General features: G+C 36.4%; 1 non-coding gene across 1 annotated transcript; it reads right to left on the bottom strand.

The window, feature by feature from the left end:
- Nucleotides 1–2416: 2416 nt before the first annotated feature.
- LOC111793060 (uncharacterized) lies at nt 2417–5672 on the bottom strand. Its single transcript, XR_015420840.1, has 4 exons — nt 5356–5672; nt 4337–5267; nt 3374–4005; nt 2417–2758 (listed from the first exon to the last, which is right to left on the bottom strand). It is a non-coding gene; the product is annotated as an uncharacterized LOC111793060 (transcript).
- Between the last annotated feature and the right edge of the window lie 639 nt (nt 5673–6311).

Here is a 6311-nt window from a genome sequence, read left to right as displayed (position 1 = left end):
TTTTGAAGTATTGATGGGTTTGCATATTAATTGGTAAATAAAAAAAGAAGTAAAAAGATTGATATGGAAGCCAGTTAAGATTGAGAAGCCCTATGCGCAATAAAAGACAGAGCTTGCCCAGAAGGAAAAAAAAAGGAAAAAAACAAACAGAAAGGAGCAATTTACTCCATGACTGCGCTTCCTTTGTCACCTTACAAGCATGCATTCTCTATGGGAAACCTCATTTCCTTTAATTATTCCAAGAAAAACCTCACCATTTCATGGAAATTTCTAATTAATCACCCGTCTCAATAAACGCCTTTTCATCTAACTAATCACTTTATTTTAATTTTATTAATCATGTCTCCCTTCCTTGCTCGAACGCGATACTGGTCCCCAAAGAGACACATCCGGGATTTTTATTTCTTATAGGACATTGGATTCCGTTCGTATAAGATTTGATTTTGTTTGTGCCATGCTAACTTTTTGTTACATTGTAATCAAAGTTTGAATCTTTATAAACTTTAGTTTGTTTTTTTGGAGTGAAGGAATTAAATAAGAAAGCATGCTTCCAAGCCTGTGGTGTAAGGCATGATTGCTACATGTCTCCAATCTCCAATCCCCAAATCTCCTTTACTTACATGCTCTCTCTCTCTGTGTCTGTCTCTCATTAATCAATCCCTAATTAGAAGAAAAAAGTGATTAATTAAGTGTTAATATAAGAGAAAAGAAGTGTCTTGTGTCTTGTGTCTTGCGTCTTGCGTTGGTTCCATTGCACATAATGAAAAAATAATAACACTTCTCAAGACAACTCAACTTCGCATCAGATAATTACATGAGCAAAAAGTAAAAGAAGAGGCACTGTCTTCTTCTCTGTTCTTTCCTCTCTCTCTCTCTCTCTTCTGTAAACATGAAATGATATGAAGTAATAAGAAGAAGGTAAGAGGTTTTGAATGAGCAAAATGAGGGAGGGAGGGAGGGAGGTGGCTCTCCTCCTACTTGACAGGAAATAAATTCATGTGTACTATTTCACATATGATATGTCTCTCTCTTCACTAAGCCATGATTGTGTTATGTGTTCAGAGAGGGAGAGAGATCCCTTGGGAATATCAACCATTGATCCCTAATCAATAGAGTAATGCCTTATGTTTCCCAAAATTGGCTCTTATGCCAAAGCACAAGAGCTGGCTAAGCTCTGTTCTTGATTAAATGCACTAATTTCTTTCTCTTTCTTCTGAGCACAAAGATGATCCACCATATCTCAGTAGGGCTGCAGTTTACAGGCAGCACCTCTTAACTTTTATTTTAACTGTCATATGATTACTTGTTTGTATCTATCTATATATATATATATAATAGATATGTGGCATTGCTGAGAAGACTTTAGTTGAGGTCTGCAATCTGCCACATGTACTTTCTACTTTGTTTTTCTACATAAACACACTGTATGATGAGATAAAAGGTGACAACAACAACAACAGCCATTTCTCTCTCCAAATAAGAATCTATAACTGTTACTAAAATACAACCACATCCTTGGCCATCACCTTCCATCACTTGCCACACACAGAGAGATACCAATATTTGATGGGACTTTCTGACCTCTTCTCCCTTACTTCAAAGGATCGAATTATGTTTTTTAAAAAAGATGCAAGCTTTGAAGTCTTTGTCAATATCCAATTAGGGGATTTGCTTAATTTGTGTATAGATATAAAGGGGTTGGTTGAGTTCATTGTTGTTGATGATGATAAGTTGTGATAAAGAAATGAAGCAGAGGCTAAGGCTAATTTCAGAATGTGAGAAGGTGTTGGAAGGTGACACCTCTCTCTTTCTCTGTGTGTGTAAGTGTCTGTGTGACAGAGGGAGCAAGATCACATGGGAATGCCAATGAGGAAGAGTTGCTAATGAGCCAATAGCAGAGGATTTGGTGTGCCCCATAAATGCTGTGGCCTTTCTTGTAGGGTTCATCCCCATCAACCCCTTTTTTCCTACGATCTTACAGACAAAATTAAAATCAATTCACCTTCCCATCAACAGAACCCATCTCTCTCTCTCTCTCATTCCCTCCTTTTCCATTTTGTTTGTTTTATAAAAATGCAAAAACAAGGACTAGTGGGCTACTTTTCAAGATGCCAATCTGCATTCCCTCTCTCTCTCTCTCAACAATTTGTTCTTTTTTTGTTATCTCGAGCTGTGAGATTGTTTCCTTGGTCCTGATTTATGAATAAAGTATTTGGCCAAAAAAGGGTTGTGGGTTGGTTTATCTTCTTCTGTTTAAGAGAGAGAAACTATCATAATTGTGAAGATTGGAAGGCATCATCATCAAATGGGGGCTACTGGGTTGGTTGTGTGGAAAGAGCTCCTCTGTTTCATTAGGTACTTTGAATCTCAGCTGCTGTTAGAGATGGGACCTCTAGTATGGCGAACCTCTTAAAAAGCTAAGGCCTCTGGTTTAGATGCTGTTTTCAGCAGGAAAAAAACCATAAAAACAAAGTACACTCTAAAACAAATCCCAGGTAATAACAATATCCAACAGTAAAAGAATTTCAAAACAAATGGTTGAATACGATGTATCAGTGACATGGTCAAGTGAATTACATTACCAAGTTTAACATGTGAAGCCAAATATTTGTTGTCTGTGGTGTGGTGGCTATGCAGTTGAATTCGAGTACCAAGTTGGATATACAGCACCGCAGAAAGGTTTAAAGTATAACCTCCCCCGCATTCACCATCGCTTGGCATCGAGAAGAAGACAACGCCAGTCTTGATCTTAACCACCCTGAAATGGAGAAATGTAGTGAGGAGCCATGTAATGAAAACATTGGCTCAGTCATCACAAACAGTTCTAATTAACATAGCTCACAGTGTCAAATTGTTTCCAGACAACAATCTCTGTCTACAAGATGACTACATATTTTTCGAAACTAAGTCACAGAATGACAATGTTCTTATTCTGAGCATATCTCAGTTGTTTCCAAATGGTTGAGAAGATCAACATATCTATAGCAACGTTTTCATCATACAATTGCCAAAATGAATCCATGACGCCATAAAACTCGACTTGGACTAATGAGCTTAAAATGATTCAATTGTCGGCTAAGTTGTACATTCAGTTTATATCAGAAATGGGTACTGTAAAAACATAAGAGAAGTAATCACTATGAGAACAGAGGTGGAGCATATATATGAAAGAGAAGCAAAAGAATTATTTCTCAATCATTTAATAGGAATTCTGGTATCTGCAGAGATTAAATATTTTATCTGCATTAAATGTTCATCATTCGATATGTTAAGTGAAAGCCGAAGATTTGTGATCAATACTTCTTGTTCCCAACTCAAAGGTCCTGATGCATGCAATGCCTCGATAGTGCAACGGTAGGCATGTAACTCTAACCTATGAATTTCAGCAGACAATTCTTCTTTGGTAGGAAGGCAGTGGCCTTCATATCCCGAATGATGAGGTGATCGATCATCAGGGAAGTGACAAGCAATTTGTTCAGTCACAGCAGTGGACACATCACAAGGCATCTCACTTGAGTTGTCACTACTGATGCTGCAACTACCAACAGAGCACATAATGCTATCTCCATCGTTTAGTTCTCGAACCGGACTAACTGGTTCTTTACCCTTGACATCCAGTTTCAAATGCCCACCATGTCTGCGATTCAGAGATTCAGGCCTATGTCTTTCACCCAGATAATCTCTAAGATATGAAACAGGACCTACCTGCAATTCAGGTAACTTCGTTGGATTTGCAGCAACCACCTTAACATATCGCCCGTCTTTCTCAATCAATCTAACTTTATGGCTCGCTCCATAAAATGCTCCAGACGAGCAATCTGTTGATCTCTTCAGAATTCCAACATTGTAGCCATCTTGAATTCTTTTGTTCCTAACAGCAAAACCGTCATCTTTTTTCCACAGAGTGGTCCTTGAGTTTGTCTTCTGAACTTGAGAGGTTGAATTTTGATTGTGGTTCAAAAGTTGATTGGCATGGAGCTTCCCTCCATTAGAATTTTGGTTTCCCTGCGAGAAAAAAAATTCACTTCTTCACTTATAATGTTATCAACACATGAAAACTGCAAGAAAATATGATAAGAAAATTGCTTCGATGTTTTTTTTTTTTCGTATATTAAAATGTATAATCTAAAGGCTAATGCAAGTTCATGACTCCTAAGTAAGACATAAATGTGAATGTTGCCGAAAGACATTAGTGCATACTCATTCAGCAACACGATGAACTCAACAACGACATCATGACACAAGCTCCTCACCATATATGATAAGTTTTACAATTTAATACCCCTAATAGAACAAAAAGTAATACTGTGGAGAAAAGGTAGATGGATGATATTACCTTTCCAACCATAACCCTTGCACCATCATCATCTTCCCATGCCTGTCGAACCCGGATATTGGTTTTTCTGACTTTAAACTCCTGAGAGGATCCAAGTAATCTGACAAGAATGTGCATTTTTCCCAAAACCTCTGAGATTGTGGCAATTTTCCATGAGTTGTTATCAAACACCTCTACAACATCACCAGGAGCCCAAGCCCCTTTAACATCTAAACGAGTGTGGCAGGGTACGATGACCTTTTGAGACACCTGCTCCACCATAGCATGGTTGCTGCCACCCTTGGACTTAACATGTCTAACTATATAGTTGGCGCCGTTGCTTCTTATCGCTTCCATAGAACATTGTGGTCCTAAAGGCACCTTCTTTTTGCTCAATATTTTCAGCTTACTCCCGTTTTTGAATTTCATGATGTGTAGCCCAAATTACTAATCGAAATCTGTTATCAGAGTTAAAGAAAACACGAGTTGAAGCTAAAATGACATCATTCGAGATTAAAGGACGGAAATTTATAATATCTGAAAAATTGTACAAAGACTACCCATCACTCAAAAATTCAATATAGGAGGGTCCAAAACTATGAGAATGAAAACTAAAACTCTTTCTCCAAGACTTATAGTTTTTATAAACATACTCACTCTGCAAAAAGTAAATGAAAAGAGAAATGGAATAAAAGATCAACAGAAAAGGAGAGTATCCCAAATGTTTAAGCCATTTATCATCTATAATTCTACCATTGGAATGTCAAAATTATAAATAGCTTAGTCTTTTCAGGTCTTGATCCAATCGAAAGCAACGCGAAACAGCCTCCGATTCGATTTCTTTCTTTTTTTTTCGTTTTCTTTGTGTGTTTGCTTATACTAATGCCGTTTGTAATCGCTAAAATATCAGACATCAAGCAGCACCATCATCGATACTGTTCATAAAACCATGCTGCAGAACAAATAAAAGCAAATCAAAAGAAAATTCATAGCCAAAAGTGCCCTTACGATTCATCAGAAAATGTAATGAAAGAACACACAAACTAATTTCAGTAAGGCCTGCTCGCTGGAAAGAGGGAAAGAGAAGGAAAAATGAACAAAATCTTGAATAGTTCTCCTCGATCATGCCATAAAAACACAAAATATTCATCAAAACAAGTTCATGGAACTGATTAGTCTATTATCGATTTCTGAGCAACCAAACACCATCCTGAGAAACGAATAGCCCCCAAAAACAAGAAAAAGAACGAAGGAAAGAAAATTATGAGCATCAAGATTTAAGGAAGTGCTGAAAATGGAAACATAGATTGAAGCGAAAAGAAGATGGAATTGAAGGAAGCAAAAGGAAACGAATTTCACTGACCCTTTTGAAATGCAGCGAGAAAAATTGTTATCCCAGGATCGTCACAACCCTCTTTCTTTCCATCTAATTTGTGCTTCTATTTTGTGTCGGTCCTTATATTGGATAATTAAGCGTGATTTGCTTTTAATTTTTAGGCCATACTAAGAAGGCCCAGAAAAAGAATGGAAATCAAAATATTTATTTATAAATAAATAAATAAATAAAACTTAATAAATAAACAAAGAATAATGGTATGGTTTTTATGCTCAACTTGCCAACAAACAGCCCAAGAATAGCTTGTTGAGTTGGAAATTGCCTGTTCATCATTCTCTTCTTCAAAGCAAGCACTATACCCAATTGAAATTTCTGGGTTTTAATTAAGTTCTTCAGGAAAATGGATTAAATTAATTTTTAGGTCAAATTAAAATGGAATTTATGCAATGAGATGTGGAGGAAAAAAATGAAAACTTTCCATGTTTTATATAACCAAATTTCATTCGACAAATCATATACCAAACATCTAGGCAAATGCTTAACAATTGGGTAGGTTTGGCCACCAAATCATAATATTTATTATCAATTCCTTTAAATTTTATGAAATTCTTGTTATAAATTGTTTATAATCATTTAGATACTCATTTTGTTGAGTATATT

The sequence above is a fragment of the Cucurbita pepo genome, chromosome 4 (genome assembly GCF_057944985.1).
Source record: "Cucurbita pepo subsp. pepo isolate OVF chromosome 4, ASM5794498v1, whole genome shotgun sequence".
Classification (NCBI taxonomy): domain Eukaryota; kingdom Viridiplantae; phylum Streptophyta; class Magnoliopsida; order Cucurbitales; family Cucurbitaceae; genus Cucurbita; species Cucurbita pepo.
This window is presented reverse-complemented; position numbering and strand designations above follow the sequence as displayed.